General features: G+C 41.0%; 1 protein-coding gene across 5 annotated transcripts in view; it reads left to right on the top strand.

Moving 5' to 3' along the window:
• LOC116268510 (ras-related protein Rab-27A) overlaps positions 1 to 21,872 on the top strand; it is an 85,768-nt gene that overhangs the window by 30,001 nt on the left and 33,895 nt on the right. The window contains exon 3 of one of the 5 annotated variants that reach the window (XM_031662610.1): positions 6,847 to 6,927. The exons of 3 other annotated variants lie outside the window; for them this stretch is intronic. The gene's annotated coding sequence lies outside the window, so the exon portion shown is untranslated. Of the gene's footprint in view, positions 1 to 6,846; positions 6,962 to 21,872 lie in introns of all 5 variants that reach the window. One more of the 5 variants, XM_031662609.1, reaches the window with a different exon arrangement.

Here is a 21,872-nt window from a genome sequence, read left to right as displayed (position 1 = left end):
CCACTATGCCCGGCTAATTTTGTATCTTTAGTAGAGACAGGATTTTACCATGTTGGCCAGGCTGGTTTCGAACTCCTGACCTCATGATCCACCCACCTCGGCCTTCCAAAGTGCTGGGATTACAGGTGTGAGCTACTGTGCCTGGCCCAAAAACTTTTTGAAAGATGCTTTTCTTTTCTTTTTTTTTTTTGAGACGCAGTGAGCGATCTCGGCTCACTGCAACCTCTGCCTCCTGGGTTCAAGCTATTCTCCTACCCTAGCCTCTCAAGTAGCTGGAACTACAGGCGCACACCACCAAGCCCAGCTAACTTTTTTTTTTCTTTTTTTTTGTGGTATTTTTAGTAGAGATGGGGTTTCGCCATGTTGGCCAGGCTGGTCTTGGACTCCTGACCTCATAATCTGGCTGCTGTGGCTTTCCAAAGTGCTGGGATTACAGGCATAAGCCACAGCACCCAGCCAAAAATACTCTTTTCTTAGAGTTTATTTATTTATTATTTCTGTTTTTTTTGAGATAGAGTCTCACTCTGTCACCCAGGCTGGAGTGCAGTGGCATGATCTTGGCTCACTGAAACCTCTGCTGCCTGAGTTCCAGCAATTCTCCTACCTCAGCCTCCTGAGTAGCTGGGATAACAGGTGCCTGCCACCGTGCCTGGCTAATTTTTGTATTTTAGTAGAGATGGGGTGTCACCATCTTGGCCAGGCTGGTTTTGAATTCCTGACCTCATGATCCACCTGCCTTGGCCTCCCAAAGTGCTGGGATTACAGGCCACTGTGAGACACCATGCCCAGCCTAGCTTATTTTTTAGAGCAGTTTTAGGTTCACAGTAATACTGAGTAGAAGGTACAATTTTCATATATTCCCTTCCCTCCCAACACCCACAACATGCACAGTCTCCCCTACTATCAACATCCCATACCAGAGTGGTACGTTTGTTACACGTGATGAGCCTACATTGATACATTATCATCCAAAGTCCATAGTTTATATTGGAGTTCACTCTTGGTGTTGTACATTCTATGGGTATGTATACAAACGTATAATGACATCTATCTATGTTATAGTGTCATACAAAATAATTTCACTGCCCTAAAAATCCTCTGTTCTCTGCCTGTTCATCTCTTTCACTTCCCCCACTCCAACCACTAATAACCACTGATCTTTGTGCTATCTCCATAGTTTTGCCTTTCCTAGAATGCCACGTAGTTGGAATCATACAGATTGACTTCTTTCAGGTAGTAATATGCATTTACGGTTCTTCCATGTTTTTTCATGGCTTGATAGCTGTTTCTTTTCAGTGCTGAATAATTTTCCATTGTCTGAATGTACCACAGTTTATTTATCCATTCACCTACTGACGAACATCTTGTTTCTTCTGAGTTCTGGCAATTATGAATAAGGCTGCTATAATAAATATCAGTATGCAGGTTTTTGTGTGGACATGAGTTCTCCCTTCATTTGGGTAGATACCAAAGAATGTGATTGGATTGTATGGTAAGAGTAAGTTTAGCTTTGTAAACAACTGCCAAACTGTCTATAACAAAGGGCCTGTACCATTTTGCATTCCTACCAGCAATGAAGGAGAGTTCTGGGTTTCCATATCCTCACCAGCATTTGATGTTGTCAGTGTTTTGGATTTTGGTCATTCTGATAGGTATATAATGATATCTCATTCTTGTTTTAATTTGCAATTCTCTAATAACATATGATGTTGAGCATCTTCTCGTGCTTATTTGCCATTTGTATATCTTCTTTTGTGAGATGCGAGAATATTTTTAAAAGCACTGAAACATAAATAGATGGAGAAATATGCATGTACTTAGGTAGGTAGATTAAACATCATGAACATGTCAATCTTCTTAATTTGATCTATAGATTTATGCAATCCCAATGCAATGCAGTGCAATCCCAATAAAAATCCCCATATGTTTTTGAGGAACTCAGATGGAAGTGTGAAGGGTGCATGTCCATGGTAAGGTGGGTACCAGTCCTACCAGATATGAAGTTATATTTTAGGGTCATAGTGATTAAGACATTGTGGCACTGGCCCAGGGATGGTCAAAATGACCAATGAAACCAAATGTAAAGCCCTGAAACAGATCCGTTCATTTATTGCATGTCACTGGGGAAAAGATAATTTTATGCAATAAATGGTGCTATGACAATTGTGTATCCTTAAGGGAAAAATAATGAAATTGGATCCCTACATATTCCTCAAATTCTCAGTGTATTAAAGACGTAAATAAAAAGGCAGTATCTTTGCAAACATAATATACAAAAATATCTTTGTCGCTTTAGATAAGAATTTCTTGGCTGGGCATGGTGGCTCACACCTGTAATCCTAGCAATTTGGGAGGCTGAAGTGGGAAGATCACTTGAGACTAGGAGTTCAGGACCAGCTTGGGCAACATAGTGAGACCCTGTCTCTACAAAAAAGAAAAGAAAGTTAGCTGGGCATGGTGACCCATGCCTGTAGTCCTAGTTACTTGGGAGACTGAGATGGGAGGATGACTTGAGCCTGGGAAGTTGAGGCTGTAGTAAGCTATGACTGTGCCATTGCACTGGAGTGAGACCCTGTCTCCATTTAAAAAAAAAAAAAAAAAGGCTTTCTTGATCATAATATAAATTAAAGTAACTATAAGAAAAGAATAAATTTGACGACTTTAAGATTAAGAGACACTAAAAAAGTGAAAAGACAAACCAAAAACGGTAAGAATATATTTGCAACATACGTGACTGATAAATAGTATCCAGAATATATGAAGAGCTGTACATCCATGGAAAAAGAACCTGGCTGGGCGTGGTGGCTTGTGTCTATAATCCCAGCGCTTTGGACGGCTGAGGTGGGCAGATCACTTGCCTCCAGGAGTTCGAGACCAGCCTGGCCAACATGGCGAAACCCCATCTCTACTAAAAATACAAAAATTAACCGGGTATGGTGGTGCGTGCCTGTAGTCCCAGCTACTTGGGAGGCTGAGGGGTGAGAATCACTTGAACGCAGGAGGTGGGGGTTGCAGTGAGATGAGATTGTGCCACTGCACACAAGCCTGGGCAACAGAGGGAGACTCTGTCTTAAAAAAAAAAGAACCCAATAGAAAAATAGGAGAAAGATACAAATGTGCATTTTAATAAGAGGAAACTAGATGGCCAAGAAACTAATAAAAGATGCTCACACTCATTAGCAAATTTAGATCATAATGTGTTACCATTTTGAGAAGTCTGACAACAAGCACCAAATGTTGGTGAAGATATGAAGTTGGGAGTGTGTGAAACAACTATGCTGGACAGCAATTTGATATTATCTTCTATTACTGAACATGTGTGCATAGATATAGCCCAGGAATTTCACGCTTTGACACCTACCCTAGAGGAGGTGATCTCCCCCGGTGTGCGCCGAATTCGTTCAGTTGTGTGCCGAATTCGTTCAGTTGTGTTGAGATGTTGAACCCCTTGTCCCTCACGGTGGCTGGACAGGGCCTGGCCTTTCTGGGGCCCTCAGACCTGTTGCCTTTGATCAAGAGCATGTGTCCTGGTAGGTCATACAAATATCATGAACAAGGTTGAAAAGCAATTTTCTAGAGAAACTCTTGCTGGTGTGCATTAGGAGATATGCACATACATATAGCAGTGTTAAGTGAGACCAAAAACATGGTAGACCTGGTATAGGTACTGAATTCTTCTTCTAGGAAAACACAGAGACATTAAGTAACTAGATAAGGGTAATTAGAGAAGGGTTCTAACCTCTTATTTCTTAGTGTCAGTGGTTTCAAGGAGAGTGAGCGGGGCAGAGAAGGTGATAATACTACAACTCCTCTCCACTGTGTTTCCTGTGTTTTCTTTTTTCTTTTTTTTTTTTTTTTGAGACTTGAGGCTCACTGTATTGCCCAGGATGGAGTGCAGTGGCATGATCTCAGCTCCCTGGCAACCTCCGCTTCACAGGTTCCAGCAATTCTCGTGCCTCAGCCTGGAGTGCAGTGGCGCGATCTCAGCTCACTGCAACCTCTGCCTCCCAGGTGCAAGCAATTCTCATGCCTCAGCCTCCTGAGTAGCTGGGCTTATAGGTGCCCATCTGCATGCCTGGCTAATTTTTGTATTTTTAGTAGAGATGGGGTTTCATCATGTTGGCCAGGCTGGTCTTGATCTCTTGACCTTAGGTGATCCGCTGGCTTTGGCCTCTCAAAGTGCTGGGATTACAGGCATGAGCCACCATGCCCAGCTAGTGTGTGTTTTCATTGAGATACATTCAGATGGGTGGTGGATGATGATGGGCAAGGCCTAAGTTTGGAATCTGAGGAGGTGCTTATTGCAGTCTTCTAAGAGGAGTGAATGAGTGAGTGCCGTGTGGGACATCTAGCTGTCTTCCCTGACATTTCCTTTTTTACTCACTGCCAGATAAAGAACTTTACAACAGGGAGATAGTATCTGGAAACCAAGTTTAATCAGAACAGCCGGGACTGCCCACCATGTCCTGTGTATTGAGTTTGGCTGAGAGCACCCTGCTGTTATCCTTGGTCTTGTTCATCCTGAACTAACAGCATGTTCCGTCTTCTGTGGCTTGTACAGTCATGGTCTTTTTGGAGCTTTCACTGTTGGCTACTCTGCCTCTGTCTCAAGGACAGAGGTAAATGTGGGCCACAGGGAATGGGGATGATTTTCAAGCATTTCTCGGTGATGTGGCTTTGATGATCTCTCACACTGAAGCTGCCCCCATCCAATCTCATCATCCTTCCCTTCCAAAAATCTGATACCACCCACGAACACCTCATGGCCATTCCAACTCTTTCCCTTCCCCACTTCACATGTCCTGCTTCTGTCGGCAGCATTATTTTGGCCTCCTGGCTCTCTAGGCTTTATTCTTTGGTGTTTTCTTTGCTGTATCCTTTTCTACCTGATGTGGAACTCTGTTCTGTTATTTTAAAATTAGTGTATCTTGGATCCCCTTCTTCCCATCCCCATGTGGCTGCCCTCATCTAGGCCCTCATGTGCAAGGAGTGAGAGGTGATAGAAGGGACAGCTGTCACCATGACCCCACTTAAATTTCTCATGGCTGAGCTTTGAACTTTGAACCTGGAATCATACAGCATAGAATGTCTGTGTTGGAAAGAGACCATTGAGGTGAAACCTCTTATTTCATATTTGAGAAAACAAGGCCTGCAGAGGGATGGTGACCTATCCTGGGTCTACACAGATGGTGGTAGAGGAACCCCATATACCAACGGATTAGTCGTCCTGCTCTCCTTAACTTGCCACATTACCTCATAAGCATTCCTTTGAGTTTACAGCCAGTTTTGTACTTCGAGGATTATATCTTAAACACATTTGTATCCTTTGAAATGATTAGCAAGCTCCTCAATACTTATTAAATGGAAGTCAAAACATGTCCTTGCATGAAACATGCTGTGTATCCTATTCCTCACTCTCTAGCTAAATCTTGCCTGGCTTTGAAGAAGATGCCCAGCTCAGGTCCTGGCTCTTGCTTTGAGTCATGGTCACATTGCTCCTTTTCTTTCTTTTTTTGAGACAGGGTCTCACTGTGTCACCCAGGCTGGAGTGTGGTGACATAGTCATGGCTCACTGTAGCCTTGAACTCTTGGGCTCAAGTGATCCTCCCACCTCAGCCTTCTGAGTAGCTGGACTACTGGCACAAGCCACCTCGAGTAGCTGGACTACTGGCACAAGCCACCTCACCTTGCTAATTAGAAAAATTTTTGTACAACAGCATCTCATTATGTTGCCCAGGTTGGTTTTGATCTCTTGGGCTCAAGTGATCCTCCCACCTCAGTCTCTTGAATAGGGGGGATTACAGGTATGAGCCACCATGCCTGGCAGATTGCTCTCCTTTTCTGACCTCCCAGGCTCTACTTGACTTATAAAACAGCCATCTTACATGTCCCCAGTAGTTTACAGTTTATAAAATGCATTTCACGTCATGGACCCTTTAATCCTTCCAATAATCTTGCTAGATAAATATTCCCATACTGAGGAAACAGTAGGGAGAGGCTGTCTGGCTCACCACAGGACACATAGCTGGGAAGGAAGTAGCATAGTTCAGGTCTTTTGACTTGAAGCCCCTTTCACTTTTGATTTCTTGTGCTGGCTGGTCCAGATGGTGTACCAGATGTTTTTCTCCCTGATAACATTGTCTTATCCGTCCTTTTTTGTAAATGAGTGCGTCATTCCACCTAACCCTGATTACCAACTTCTTTAAGGGAGTAGCTGGATCATATGTTTCTTTCATGACATTCGTAGTTGCTAGCACAGTAATGGATAGGTAGTAATTGCTTACCAAATACTGTTGAGTTGGATGTAAATATCGTTTAATTATCAGAAAAGCACAGCTATCAGTGGAGTCCCAAAACACTTTTTGAGTCACTCCTAAATAAAATTGGCAGGGAATGGAGGGAACTAGGGGAAGGAAAAGCCTGTTAGAGAAAGTAGATGGTAGACACAATTAGCATTTGAGTGACAGCTGGCCAGTTGTCTGTCCAGTGGTGAGGGGTAGTGGAGAAGCAATACACAAAATGAGACTCTTCAGGAAGTATGCAACTGTACTGAAGAGATGAGACACACCCATGAGGTGGGAACGGAGTACTTAAAAGTGGCAGATGACCTGTACAAGTTAGCCAAAGCATTCATTCATATTAAGAAACACTGATTAAAGGAATACCCTGAGGAGAATGAATTTATGAGAACAGGCTTCCAGGGTGAAAATGGAAGGGATAGAGATGCAGTTTGGTTTCAGTTTATAATCATTCAGTTAATTACTGGAGCCATGAGAAAAGAGACATAAGTAGGTGAGGATGTTGCCATTGAAACAACTTCTCTTCCCTTTCTTCTACTATGTGCAGTCAATAGGACCTCAGCCCTGAGCCCTGGAAGTCAGAAGTGAAAGAAAGACAAATAATTGCTCATGTCATCTGTGCATGGAGGTGTGTAGTGATGAGCAACTTGCTGGATTTTCTGGTACTTCTTTAACATATTTTTGTGCATTTTCTTCATAAATCAAAGAGATGCTTTAAAAGTTCTAATACTTGGACAACTAAGTTGTGTTTCCAACTCTGCCTTTTCCCAAAGGGTCGCAAAAATCCGTAGACATAAGCCCCAGATTTTGGTTTGGAAAATCATGCTGCATTTTGTCTTTATGTTTGGGCTGCTTCTGAGTTCATAAATATTTTGTGCCTGAATGAAATGTAAAACTGCTTCCACTATAATATATGTGAAAAATGTCCAGTTTCCTAATAGTAGAAGCCAACACATTTTCTTTTGTGAGTTTCTGTCTCCTACAGAAAACATAAGATGGAGGGCTTTTAGATTAAAAGTAATAGAATTTTGATATCTGTTCCTGCCTGTGTCAGAATTTTTCACAGTTTAGAACTGTATTTCAAGAGCTAAAGGAATGTATATCTAAAATGCTTACAAGCATCAGAAATTAATGGAAATTATTTCAAATTAATTAAAAATCATAATTTCTATATGGAATAATTTTATCTCTCATGTTCTATGCTGTAGATTCTAAAAGAAAAATAAAAAACTTGCATTTCTTGAACATTCATATATGGTTTTAGAGTGATACATCTAGGAAAATAGATTGGTACCATTGAGGCCTATTGTTAGATGTGTTGGTTTATTTTTAATGCTTGATGGCTATATAGCAATTATATTTTTTATGTGATGAGCAAGTATATATAGGAAAGTAATAAAAGGAATATCATTATAATATTTCTTTCTTTAAAAAATAGGAAGGTATTTCTCGAGGTCAAAACTCAACCAACCTTTGCGGCCAAATTTGTTGGTATATAAAGGCTAACTTTATACTTTAAAATGTGGACATAATAAAATGTGATTGTAGAATTATGAGATTGATTTTCATGTGTGACTTCTGAAAACTTTTTTTACTACTTTACAGTTATCTGTCTCATGCAGAATCTCATTTCACCCTCATTTAAAAAATTAAGTGTAATGTCGCTTGTTTTTGTGATTTCCCCTGAACACTCATAGTTTCTAAAGACTTACTTATTGCTTATCAATTATCCATGTTATAAACACGTGGGTACTTACGTCTTCATGGTTTATGCTCCTCTTGTCTACAATTTCCTTTATCCTCTTGGGTTGTTCTCTTGCTGATTCATAGTCTCTTTGCTAACACAAAGTCTTTATTTCTGTGTTAGTAAATCTGTATTGAGGTTTATTCCCTGACTTTTTTTTTTTTTTTTTTTTTAAAACAAGGCTCTTGTTCTTTCTGAGCCACCCTCTTGCCTGCTTATTTTAGCCCTTATGTTCTTAACCTCTAGGCTTCAAATGTCTTTCTCAGAGGCATGTTAAGAAAATAGGAGCTTTGTTTCCATGGATAGCCTTATCACAGGCTTAGCTGAGGACAGAGACAAGGTATGGCCTTGGAGGACTAAGTTCTAACCTGGATGCTTGCCTTTCCATCTGCCTAGTCAGGAAAAGGAAACTTAGTGAAGGAACCTAGTTGGAGTAGTTAGGGAGCTTTTCTTTTTTTTTTTCTTTGAGATCGTGTCTTGCTCTGTTACCCAGGCTGGAGTGCGGTGGCACTGTCTTGGCTCACTGCAACCTCTGCCTCCTTAGTTCAAGCAATTCTCCTGCCTTAGCCTCCAGAGTAGTTGGGATTACAGGCGCCCACCACCATGCCTGGCTAATTTTTGTATTTTTAGTAGAGACAGATTTCACCATGTTGGCCAGGATGGCCTCGAATACCTTACCTCAGGTGATCTGTTGGCCTTGGCTTTCCAAAGTGCTGGGATTACAGGCATGAGCCACCACACCTGGCCAGTTAGGGAGCCTTTCTTTTCTTTTTTTAATGGACAGAGTCTTGCTCTGTCAGCCAGGCTGGAGTGCAGTGACACGATCTTGGCACCTCCGCCTCCTGGGTTCAAGTAATTCTCCTGCCTTGGCCTCCCAAGTAACTGGGATTATAGGCGCATGCCACCATGCCCAGCTAATTTTTGTAATTTTAGTTGAGCTGGGGTTACACCATGGTGGCCAGCTGGTCTCGATCTCTTGACCTCATGATCCTCCTGCCTTGGCCTCCCAAAGTGCTGGGATTATAGGTGTGAGCCACCGTGCCTGGCCAGGGAGTCTTTCAAACTGGATGGGCAGAATAGGGGAAAGCAAGTTGACCGAATAAATTGCTGTAACTTAGAAGGTTAGAAAATTTCTCTGGCTTTTGATAAAGCAACAACTACTATGGGTCTTTTTTTGGTATATATAAATAGATACATATATCTACATCTATCTATCTATATCTATAGCTTTTCGGGTGTTTGGCTGCATGGATGAATTATTATTTTATTTTCTATATTTTTTTTGAGATGGAGTCTCGCTCTGTCACCCAGGCTGGAGTACGGTGGTGCAATCTTGGCTCACTGCAGCCTCTGCTTCCTGGGTTCGAGCCATTCTCGTGCCTCAGCCTCCGGAGTAGCTGGGATTACAGGCACGTGTCCCCATGCCTGGCTAATTTTTGTATTTTTTAGTAGAGACGGGGTTTCACTATGTTGGCCAGGCTGTTGAACTCTTGGCCTCAACTGATCCACCTGCCTTGGCCTCCCAAAGTGCTGGGATTACAGGTGCGAGCCACTGTGCCTGGCAACTTGGATGAATTATATAGTGGTGAATTCTGAGATTTTAGTGTACCCATCACCTGAATAGTGTACGCTGTACCCAATATGTAGTTTTTATATCCCTCACCACTCTCCCCCAGTCTTTTCTAGCTACTGTTACTGTGGGCTCTAATGAACTGTGTTGTCTGCCCAGATGTCCTCTTGAATTCTTGGAATGCTATCCTCCGAGACTCCCAGATCCATAAACGACTCTTTCCCTTTGTTGACGTGCTCCTTAGTCTCTTGGTGTTTGACCTTGATATGACTTTGAATACCTGTCTGAAAACTCCCTTTGTACATAATCCCTGTGGATTTGAGTTGATTTTGTGCTGCGTTGACATAAAGCCAGGTAGGGAATGCCAGGGGTTTCTCTGTCCCCTCTACCTCCTGCCCCTTTCTCCTTCCCTGGAACTTTGTAATGGTTTTAAGCAAGGGTACTTTCTTGTAAAACACTCCTCCTGACACAGCCATTAGCTGAGCCTAATACTAGAAATTTCTTCTGAATTCATAGAAAGAAGAAAATCTGAAGTTTTACTTTGATCAGTATTTTGAAAAATTTTTGTACCTCTTTATGCTCTTTTGTGCTATAATTTAGTATGAAGTGACTTCTGATACAGCTCAAAATAATATGTTCTCAGTTATCTTAAAGTTGCTATACCAACATTTCATTGTGTTTTTCAAACCATACCTTGACTTTTGAGGGTTCCATCCATATATAGATTTTTGAGTCCGTCAGGACTAATCTGGTCATATTTTCTGATGGCCTCAAAGTGTCCGTTTAGATACAAGAAAGGATCACCAGTGTACCTGGTTACAAACATCGTCCCAACAGTTTTCTCTCTTGCGCCTTTAAGGACACCAGTTTCCTATCCCATGGTCAGTGCTGCTTCCCTTTTGGGCAATTTGGCCTAGATTTTTCCAGGACTCATTTCCAGGACACATTCCCTGGGAATGACCCAGTTATGGTTGTTCTCAAGACTCTTCCTGTAGTCTCATTTCATTCTCTCAAGCTTTAGATAGCTCCTCTTGCAGTTCTCACCAGGGACACCCAAAGCATTTCAGATCCCTCCCAGATAAGAAGTGTGTTAAGGTGGTATAGGAGACGCTGAATAAAGAGTGTGGCAGACCTTACAAATGAGCTGTCAACTGAAGTGGTTAGGCAGAGAGGAGGTGTTTAGGGACAAAGCCAAAGGCAAAGGAGATGATTCAGAGCTGCATTGTAGGTAGACCTTTCTGCAATGATTTTCCAAATGTGTACCGTGAGATTCTTCTTATGTCCTTGGTGGGTCTATGGGCGCTGGTGTCTTAACCTTCACTCCTTTCATTAGAATCATTCTGCTGCCACCTATTTTATATGTTGGGGTGCCATGTAAGATTTTATTTGAAGAAACAGTTTTATTGCTAAAGAAAGTTTGCAACCAGCTGGACCAGAGCAGTTTTCTGAGGCAATGAAAGGTTTGTTGCAATGACATTATGTAGGTTTCCTGTGCAGGAACTGGCTCTGAAGACACTCATCTGCTATGAAAAAGAAGTAGCCCAAACCTAGAATAGCCCTTTCATGCTTCTAGAAGTCAGACAAGAAACTTCCCAAAGAATAATCTCTATAGTGATCTGTAATAAAATGTTATGATGCAACATATTGTGTTCGTTCTTTATTGCTCAATTGACTGTTGTAACAGGATGAAAGCAAACATGTGCTGAAACGTGTGCCTGAGCCTTGACTGCCGTTTCTTGAATGTAGTTCACATGTGCTTCCTTAAATAATTTTACAACAATAGACAAATGAATCCATTCTGATTAAGAAAAGGAGAGAAGTCTAGTGCGAATTACAGGCTTCTCCACTAATAATTATAGGAATTCCAAATAACATGTAAATGCTAATGGCAGACGTAAATAACTTAAAGTAGCATAAATAAACAACTTGGAGGTCTCTAAATTTGGTATATCACTTATTTGACCATATACTTTTTTTAATTCCAGTTTTTAAAAAACATAATAGAAAGTCCAGGCGGGGTGGCTCATGTCTGTAATCCCAGCACCTTGGAAGGCTGAGGTGGGCAGATCACTTGAGGTCAGGAGTTTGAGACCCAGCCTGGCCAACATGGTGAAACCCCATCTCTACTAAAAAATACAAAAATTAGCTGGGCGTGGTTGCGCAGGCCTTTAGTCCCAGCCACACGAGAGGCTGAGGCATGAGAATCACTTGAACCTGGGTGGCGGTGGTTTCAGTGAGCCCGAGATCACACCACTGCACTCCAACCTGGGTGACAGAGTGAGACTCCATCTCAAACAAACAAAAAAACCCCCAAAAAAACCCAAAAACAAACAATAGAAAAATAAAATTTTAATAAGTTTACAGAACTCTTTTTTTTTTTTTTTTTTTTTTGAGACGGAGTCTGGCTCTGTCGCCCAGGCTGGAGCACAGTGGCCGGATCTCAGCTCACTGCAAGCTCCGCCTCCCGGGTTTACGCCATTCTCCTGCCTCAGCCTCCCAAGTAGCTGGGACTACAGGCGCCCGCCTCATCGCCCGGCTAGTTTTTTGTATTTTTTAGTAGAGACGGGGTTTCACCGTATTAGCCAGGATGGTCTCGATCTCCCGAGCTCGTGATCCGCCCGTCTGGGCCTCCCAAAGTGCTGGGATTACAGGCTTGAGCCACCGCGCCCGGCCCCAGTTTACAGAACTCTTAAAGTATTTTCATGAATCCTGGAGTTTCACAGAATGCAAACTGAAAAGCACAGATTTAGTGCTTCTCCGAATAAAGACTGCAATGCTTGCTCTTTTATTATGCTTTATATTCATCCTCTTTAAGAGATGACCTTGGGCTTATTTTCTAAAAATGAATATGATCTAGGAGTTTCAACACACCTTTCTTAGAAATAGATGAAGTAGCAAAAAGATAAATAAGGGTATATCAGATCGAAAACCACAACTAACTAGTTTGACTAGAATGTATGTAATTTTGCATCCAGCTAACAGGGTGTACAGATTGTTTTCACATAATCATGGAACACTTATAAAACTTAATTCAGGTGGGGCATGGTGGCTCATGTCTGTCATTTCACCATTTTGGGAGGCTGAGATAGGACGATCACTTAAGCCCGGGAGTTCAAGACCAGCCTGGGCAGCAACATAGTGACACCTTGTCTCTACCAAAAAACTGAAAAAGAATTATCCATTTTTGGTGGTGCATACCTGTGATCCCAGCTACTTAGGAGGCTGAGATGGGAGGATTGCTTAAGCTGGGGAGGTCAAGGCTGCGGTGAGACATAATTGCGCCAGTGCGCTCCAGCCTGGGCAACAGAGTGAGACCCTGTCTCTAAATAAATAAACTTAATTCCTCTTAAATTCCCCCAAATTCGATGTTATGCAGACCACATTTAGCAATCACAGTGCAATAAAATTAGAGATGGACAACAGTAATAGCAAAAAAGCCAACTGTAATCTGACAGGCTGAGTTAGAAACTGGCTGGATGAGTGTGCGTTGTTGTTCTTCAGTCCTTTTGCATAAGTAAACACAAGTCACACCCCATTCTATAAACAGCTGCTGATAGAAATGCAGTCAGTTCTGAGACTCTGCATACTGAATAATAGGTGAAATAAGGAAAGACTTTGAGAAGCAATAAGAAGTATATTTGATTTGACCTTGTCCATTAGGTGAGTTTCCTTTTTTTTTTTGGTTCAGTTACTAAAGAATATGATATTTAGGGAACATTTAAACATGTGTTGTAAATATATATTAATGGAGACAGTAGACTTGACAAAAATAAAAAAGACCTGTGTATAGCTGGCTGTCTACAGCGTACTGACAGCAAATGGAAGAAGCTAAGAATCCTGGCATCATTGGTTTAGTGGTATTAAAACATCAGGAAAAGCCTTGATTTTTCTGAGCCTAGTTTACTGTTTTTAAAAGAACTAAGTTGGGATATAATAAACATATTTATAGATACTAATGTTTTAAACGCGTGACCTGTTTGTATCAGAATGCTACCTTTTCATTAACATTATGGTAAAGCCCAAACTGGCATAGTACTAAGAAGCACTGGGGTTTCCAGAATGGCTTTTTTCCCAGACTTTACAGGGGAAAAACTCTTCCTGATTGGAAAAGTGGGAGTCCCTGAAGACACAGCAGCATTATGAATTTATTGAGGAGGGTTGCACACCTTGAAGTTCACATAGCAACTCAGTGTGTAACAAGAAAAGCACTGGCATTGTTAGTTTCATGTCACTTTTTGCACATGCAAACTGAAGTTGGCAACAGTACCTGGAGATGAGGGACAGGAAAGCCAGAAGAGGAAAAAGACTAAAAGTAGAGAGGCTATGGCACCCAGATGATGGTTGGAAGTGAGGCTGTTGGAACACAGCATGGGGTGTGGTAGGGTGGATGTTTGACTATGGAAATGAAAATCAGCTGTGAAGAGATGGAAGTCCTGTGTGCTTTAGCATGCAACCATGTACCTGAAGAACATATGCCTGTGGGCAGAGAATGTATCTGCTTAAATGTGGTTACTGCCTGTAGTCAGGACGTGGTGCTGTGCGCCTGTAGTCCCAGCTGCTCGGGAGGCTGAGGCTGGAGAATGGCGTGAACCCCGGAGGTGGAGCTTGCGGTGAGCTGAGACTGCACCACTGCACTCCAGCCTGGGCAACAGAGCGTGACTCTGTCTCAAAAAAAAAAAAAAATGTGGTTAGTGAGGGTGAGGGTGTGGGGTAGGCAGGACAAGGGAGGTGTGAAGCCATACCCGGTGCCTCTTAGTAGTCTTTTTAAGTATCTATGTGCCAAACTGATGGTACTCATATTCTCATTTTTTAAAAAGTCAATGATAAATGAGCCCCTCTCTTCCCCAGTTACTGTCAACTCGTGGACATTTGTCTAATTGTTTTTATTATTTGGACAGTCATCTTTAACAGGTCTGGCTGCTTCTAATTCAATATTTTTCTTAGAAGGAAAGAAGCATCATTGCTCCTTCAGAAAGCAAAGGGTTTGCTTTTTGAATTGGTGTGTTTCCCTAACAGATTAACATCTTTCCTGTGTTGCAGCAAACAAAAAACTTGAGGAAGGTGAGATGCAAGAGGGAGTCAGTCTGTGTTGGTCGAAGGTTTTCCATGCACGTTTCATGTTGCAGGAAGATGAGTCTTGGCAGATTCCTTGACACTGTTTTTAGGTCTGCGTTTTGCAACTTGGAAATTCTCTTTGCAATGTGAAGTCCTTTGAGTGCTGATTTTTTTTTTTTTTTGAATGCTATCTGATTTGTAATTCTCTCAGTCCTGGCTGTGCTGTCATTTCTATTTTTTTCTGCCTTTGAGCCTTGAGCCCACGAGTTTGGTGGCACTCTGAGATAACCAAAGCTCTGCATTTTACCTCTTCAGAGCTTGTTAATACCACAATTCCCTGTACTTACCAGTTGGGCTTGCAGATGTTTCACCTTCCAGGTAGCTTAAGTTGTTCCTTCTTTTTCATTTTCAGGAAATATTTCCACTCCATCCTTTGATAGCTTTATGAAGTCTCAGTGTCATCCTGAAGGTAGAGTGGAAAAACCACCAGGCTCAGTGCTCAAGCCTGATTTCAGCCTTAATCTGTCATAATCATAAGAATAGCTATGGTTCATTGATCTTCATTAGGCATTTTGCTGCTCACTTTATACAGGTAGGAGGTGGTGTACTGTTATTTGAATTTAGGAGAACTTGACTCCGAAGTCTGTGTTTCATTGTCTTCTATGTGCTCACAAAAAGCAACCACTCAGTGGGAGCATACTTCATAGATTTTGCACTCCTTCCAAATTCTTGGAGGCTGCTTGCTTCTTGGTGGTGGTAAGAGGCATGTTTAGCTATGGGTTGAGCAGACTATTGCAGTGTTGTGTGGTTGTGTCCATTCTGAGACTGCTGTCACATTATTTGAGATATTACTAAGCAAACCAAACAGCCACACCTGTTTCCACTGTATTGCCTATGTTTTACCAATGGCATATATTCTATGTTTGCTTTTCTTTTCTATTACCCTATATCTATAAAGCAAGAGGTACTTGTCACAAACTGTAAGTCCTATAAGACCCAGTGTTTTGATGCATTTACTTTCCATAAATCTCTATAAACATTCATATTCTGATCCTGGAAGAGCCTTGGGCAACAAATAATGTCTTTTGGGTAAATGAGTCAATGGTTTCCATAAATTTAAAAAAAAAGCCGATATCTCATTTGAGTCATTGACATTGGTCTTCCACAACCTTTTCTGCTTTCAGGAATCATTTCAATGCCCTCTTGTTTCCTAACATATAGTTGTTTGTGTTATTTGCCTACTGGGTTATGTTGGTCACCCACTGAGGTGATGGTAACATTTCAGAAATAGTTCATGGGTTTCTGGGCTATGACTGTTTACTTTTTCTTCATCGTGGTCTTTCTCTTTAAGAAAAATTATGAACATGTGGAAGATGCTTTTAAAAATGAGGTATGTTATATATATGTGTATATACATGTGTATATGTACATTACATGTAACTCCCGGGTTCAAGTAATTCTCTGCCTCAGTCTCCTGAGTAGCTGGGACTACAGGCTAATTTTTTTGTATTGTTAGTAAAGTCAGGGTTTTGCCATGTTGGTTTTGAACTCCTGACCTCAAGTGATCCGCCTGCCTTGGCCTCCCAAAGTGCTGGGGTTACAGGCATGAGCCACCATGCCCGACCTAGAAATGGATATTTAATTCAACACTATTTGCAGATAATTTTATTTTTTGTCTGAAGAACTTGCTATACTGGAATATCACCATCTGCTAGAAGCTGGTCTAGCAGTTTTCTAGCATTTGGTCTAAAAGTTTTCACTTTGTTTAAATGAGGGAAATGGAATATTCCTATGTAGCAGGTGCATTTGTAAATATTAAGCCAAATGCTGTACACCTTAAAATCTCAACAGTTTCTAGCTGTGAACTTCTCTGCTGCCTCAACATCACTGTTAAGGATGGACTTATGTTATTATTATAAAACACTGTACTGATAGGAATGCACTTATGAATCTTAGGTTATAGGTGAATATAAAATGCAGTTATCTAATATTCTGAATTTAGATAAAATCAAACTCATCTTTTAATAAGAAACAAGGAAAAATCATATTCCTGTTTCCTTCTACTTTTCAAAGGTGTTAGATTTCCACTTCTCTACGCCTGAGATTTTGCACAAACAAGACAAGCTCTTTGTTTATAACGTCATTTTTTCCACTCTTGACATATTAGGGAGGGCAGGACCATATCTACACACATCTAGACCAGAAGTTGAGATGAGTAAACTGCACAGAAGACATAGGCTGTCTCCACTTATGGAAATGGGGTTCCTGCTATTGGGCACTATGCATCTTGCTTTTGAAGTGAAAGTAGCTGTGTTTCACCTCAGGGTGTAGGAATTGTAATGGGCTGTGAGAGTTGTGGCCAGGGCTCATTTGGTAAATACAAGTTGTCCCTACTCAAATATCTTGGTACATTATAAAATGCCTCTTCTATCCTGCCTCATGCCACGTGACTTCTCTTCCTTGCTTTTGGTGTCTCTGTTATGTGTTCCCTTCCAGAATGCCACGTATGGGTCCACAGTGGCATCGTTAAAAACAAAACAAACAAACAAAAAACCAAGAAAAGCCTACTGCTTTTAACGTTAAACATAAAAGCACTGATAAGCTTTATAATTCTATGCCAGTCATTTGTATATGAACATTTTCTCCAAACGAATCCCTGGACAAGGGGCTGTTAAATTATATGAAAGAACATGTGGTGTTGTAATTCACATAAATGCTGATGTTCTGTGCTACCCGAAAAGTGATAGTTGTATTCACCTGCTCCTGTTTCTCTGCAAAAATAATTTTACGCTGCAAGAACTGAAGTCCATAAGCTACCTGGGAACACTCGAATATTTTATTAACCATTCTAAAAAATACAAAATATTTTCAGATAAAGCATTCTTTATAATATACCTTATGTTTCTCTTTCTAAATATTTCTCCTCTTGAGCTTAGGAGTTTGAGACTAGCCTGGGCAACACAGGGAGACCTCATCTTCCCACCTACAAAAAAAAAAAAAAGCTGGGCATGGTGTATGGTTTTGTGCACTGCTGTGATCTCAGCTGCGTGGGAGGCTGTGACAGGAGGATCACATGAGCCCAGGAGGTTGAGGCTGTCTCTTTATTCTCTACTGAGCTTCACGTGTTTTTGTTTGTTTGTTTTGTTTTGTTTGTTTGTTGGCTTGGTTTTTGAGATGGAGACTCCCTCTGTCTCCCAGGCTGGAACGCAGTGGTGCCATCTCTGCTCACTGCAACCTCCACCTCCCAGGTTCAGGTGATTATCCTGCCTCAACCTCCCTGAGTAGCTGGGATTACAGGCACCCATCACCATGCCCAGCCATTTGTATTTTTGTATTTTTAGTAGAGACGGGGTTTCACCATGTTGACCAGGCTGGTCTCAAACTCCTGACCTCAAGTGATCCGCCCATCTCAGCCTCCCAAAGTGCTGGGATTACAGGTGTGAGCCACCATACCCGTCTGAGCTTCACATTTTTATTCCTTTTGCATGTTTATTCCTTTTGCATCTTTGTGAAACATCTGACTTGGGATATGAATTTTGATGTCATGTTGTGTTATATTTATGAGAGAAGCTTAAAATGTTCAGAAAGATTGGCTTATTTGAAAACCCAAAGGCAGGTATAGTCATTGGGAGAAGTTAGACTGGGGCATGGCTAAAACCATAAGGTCTAAGGTAGGCAAGGAGTAAGAGATACATTTTCCACATTGAGTATAACTGAGTTGGATCCCCATTGTACGCTGGCACCCAGCATATACTAAGCATTCAATCAATATTTATTGAATGAAGGAAAAAGATAGAGGGTCAGAAGTATCCTTACAGAGACATGATGTCAGAGAAAATAAAGTCTCGCTGTGTTGCCCAGGCTGTAGAGCAATGGCGCGATCTCGATGTGATTCTCCTGCCTCAGCCTCCAAAGAAGCTGGAATTACAGGTGCCCGCCACCACGCCCAGCTAATTTTTTGTATTTTTAGTAGAGATGGGGTTTCACCATGTTGGCCAGGCTGGTCTGGAACTCCTTACTTTAGGTAATCCACCCCACTTGGCCTCCCAAAGTGCTGGGATTACAGGTATGAGCTGCTGCACCCAGCCTAAAATAATCTTATTTGAGAGGAAAATACTAAGGGACTGAGCAATTCTACAGGGAAATGGAAAATTTCATGATTACTCTGCTTGCTTTTCATTTTGAAACCATGGGAAAGAAAGATGATTTATGGGATATGGTACAAGTATCAAGAAGAGTTTTTTGTTGTTGTTGTTTTGTTTTTTTCTTGGATTTGCAATGACCAACAAGAAGCAGACAAGCTCCCAATTTATGACTTCTCTCCTTGGCAGAGCTCATCAGGAGGAAGGGCTTCTTGACAGAGGGACTCTGGGGACAGAAGTACAGATCCCTCAACCCAACCTCTGTAACAGCCCAAGCCTTAATCGTAAAGCAGTTTATCACTGCTATAACTGCTGGCACTGAAGAAAACTTTTGCTTCTTGAATTCAAGAAGCTATAACTGAGGTTTCTCGCTCTGAAGGAAGGAATACAGACAGACGAAAAAATACGCATACATGACTGAAATTTAGGAGACTTGAGATCTAGACTAGCCCCATATCTAACTGGTTTATTTCAGACTATTCATTTGCCTTCTCTGGGTTTCAGTTTCCTCTTCTGGAAATTAGAGCATTCAACTGATGGGTACTTCTAGGTCTGAAATTACCAAAAACCACCCAGATACAACTCATTCTTAGATTGGAATGCCAAAGTAGATTTTGTGATGGGTAGGGCACCCCAAAGTCATTGTATTTACATTGAATTTCTTTCTATGATTTTTCTGAAGGTTCAGGTACTGGTTACATTAAGAGTAGGCTATAAAATTGCATGCCTTGCTAATAAAGAACTTGGTGAAACTATTAGTAGTATTGTTAATAAGTTTCAATTATTGAACACTTAGCACAGGGCAAACAATGTGCCAAAAGCTTTCTGTGGGTTATCTCACTTAGTCCTTAAAACAACTCAGTAAGATTAGTACTGTTATTATCTCCATTTTACAGTTGAAAGAATAAGGCTTAGTTTAAAAAACTTGGATCAGGTCCTACAAAGTAGAAAAGTCAGAATCTGAACTCAAGCCTATTTGCCATCACACTGAGAAAACATCACTCTCTATATAGTATGAGTCTTGTCCAGACATGAAGTTCCTTTTAAGGATAATGAGCAGATAAAATAAAATCAAGTATATTTATTACATGTAGTTGTTCAGTTAATATTATTCCTCCCCTTTCTTTTGTTCTGCACTAAATATGAGTAATAGAGGGAAAATTTGGCTTTCAAAAGATGGCTGACCTGTCTGGAGTAGTTTTAGAATGATTCTTCCTAATAGTAGGGGATCCTAAGGTTGGAGTCTATGATTGACTTTAATATGACACGTCATGGAAAATCCAGGCTGTGATATGTCTGTGTGTGTGTGTAGGAGAGACAGAAAGAGAGGGAGAAATAGAACTAGATATTTTCCCTTTGCTCTTAACTAAATCTACTCTCTTCTATCTTGTTTCCTAAAAAACGCTTAAAAAGTATTTTTGAAAACACTTAAAATTTTTTTAAGTGCTTTTTTCCTTCAACTTTTATTTTAAGTTCGGGGGTACATGTGCAGTTATTTTTATTTATTAAAAAATTTTATTTAAAGATGGGATGTTAATCTGTTGCCCAGGCTGCTGTGTAGTGATGTGATCATATCTTACTGCAGCCTTGAACTCCTGAGCTTAAGCAATCCTCCTGCCTCAGCCTCCCAAGCAAGTAGCTAGAACTACAGGCTAATGCTACCACACCTGCCTAATTATATATATATATTTTAAGAGATAGGTCTTACTAGTCGCCTGGGCTAGTCTTGAACTCCTGACCTCAAGCTATCCTTTTGCCTCAGCCTCCTCAGTCACTGGTATTACAGGTGAAAATATGTTTTATTTTAAAAATAAGGAAGATGATAGACTTTCTCTCACTGGGCAATTAACACCACATAGTACATGTTGAGGAAGTGGGTGTTCCTTGCTTTCTATTGTTAATCTGATGATAGTGAGGGTGGAGAGCACTTTGAAAAAATATTTGTATAAGGAGGAGAGAGAGAAGTGAGCTGAATAAGAAAGTCTTTTGCGTATCCCAAATTAAGGTCGTTCTTGGCTTTTTAGAAGACATTTCCTTGAGGTAGACAGCACTTTTTTGAAGAAGGTACAGAGTTTAAATATGTAACCTTGGCTTCAAATACTCTTAGCACATCCTTATTTTTAAAAATTAATTTTCAGTTTAGGGGCTCAGTGTACTTTCTTATACTTCTAGGAAAGAAAAGATCATTGCCTGCATATTGACCCTTGGAAGCCAGATTGCTGGATGCTGCTGCTGCTCATAGCAGCTAATACTTACATAGGACTTACTATATGTGCTGTCCACTGTTCCAAACTTTATGTGTATACCCTAGCTCAATCCTCACAATAGCCCTCAGAAATAGCTTTATTATTGTGCTTCATTAAGTCTAAAATATATTGATGATGCATTCTTGACCTTGCTAGAAGATGCTAACAAAAGACTTTCACACAACTGTATCTCTAGTGACACCTGATTTATAATAGCAATTGCAAGATGTCTTGGGTTGTAAGACTGAAATGTAAGATGCACCCCAGTTTTAAAGAAGTTAAAATAAGAAAGCATGTTAGAATTGATAAAATAGAATCTCATTCCTGTTTTACAGACGAGGAGCCCAAGACAAAAGAGATTAAATAAATTTTCGAAAGTTACGTGACTGGACTCAAATACAGGTGGCTTGGTTGTAGAGTTTCTGCCTTTAACCTCCATGTTTTTCTCCTGTCAACAATACACTGGAATTGAGCCTATGCTAATATGTGGGTAGACTGGCCAAGACCCAGTTACTTATGCCCTCGTTGCGGCACTCATGATAGAACAGCCCCAGATCTTTCTGAGGGAGACAGTGTATATGCTATGTACAACCTGCCTCTAGGGCAGTGATGAGGATTGTTGTACTAATGTGTGTAAAGTGCTTGACATGTGGGCATCTGACCTAGGCTTCAGATACATTTTCAACAAGAGAGTGTCACAGGGAAGTCCTTCTGAAATGGCTTCCCAAACCTCAGTAGGCTGGAGTACAAGCAGGAAATGGTGAGTGTACAATGTTGTTTGGGTGCCACCAATGTCAAATTCTGGTACTATGTGTT

Source organism: Papio anubis, unplaced genomic scaffold (assembly GCF_008728515.1).
Source record: "Papio anubis isolate 15944 unplaced genomic scaffold, Panubis1.0 scaffold81, whole genome shotgun sequence".
Taxonomy (NCBI): Eukaryota; Metazoa; Chordata; class Mammalia; order Primates; family Cercopithecidae; genus Papio; species Papio anubis.
The sequence above is the reverse complement of the archived record's forward strand: the minus strand, read 5'-3'. Positions and strand labels throughout refer to the sequence as shown.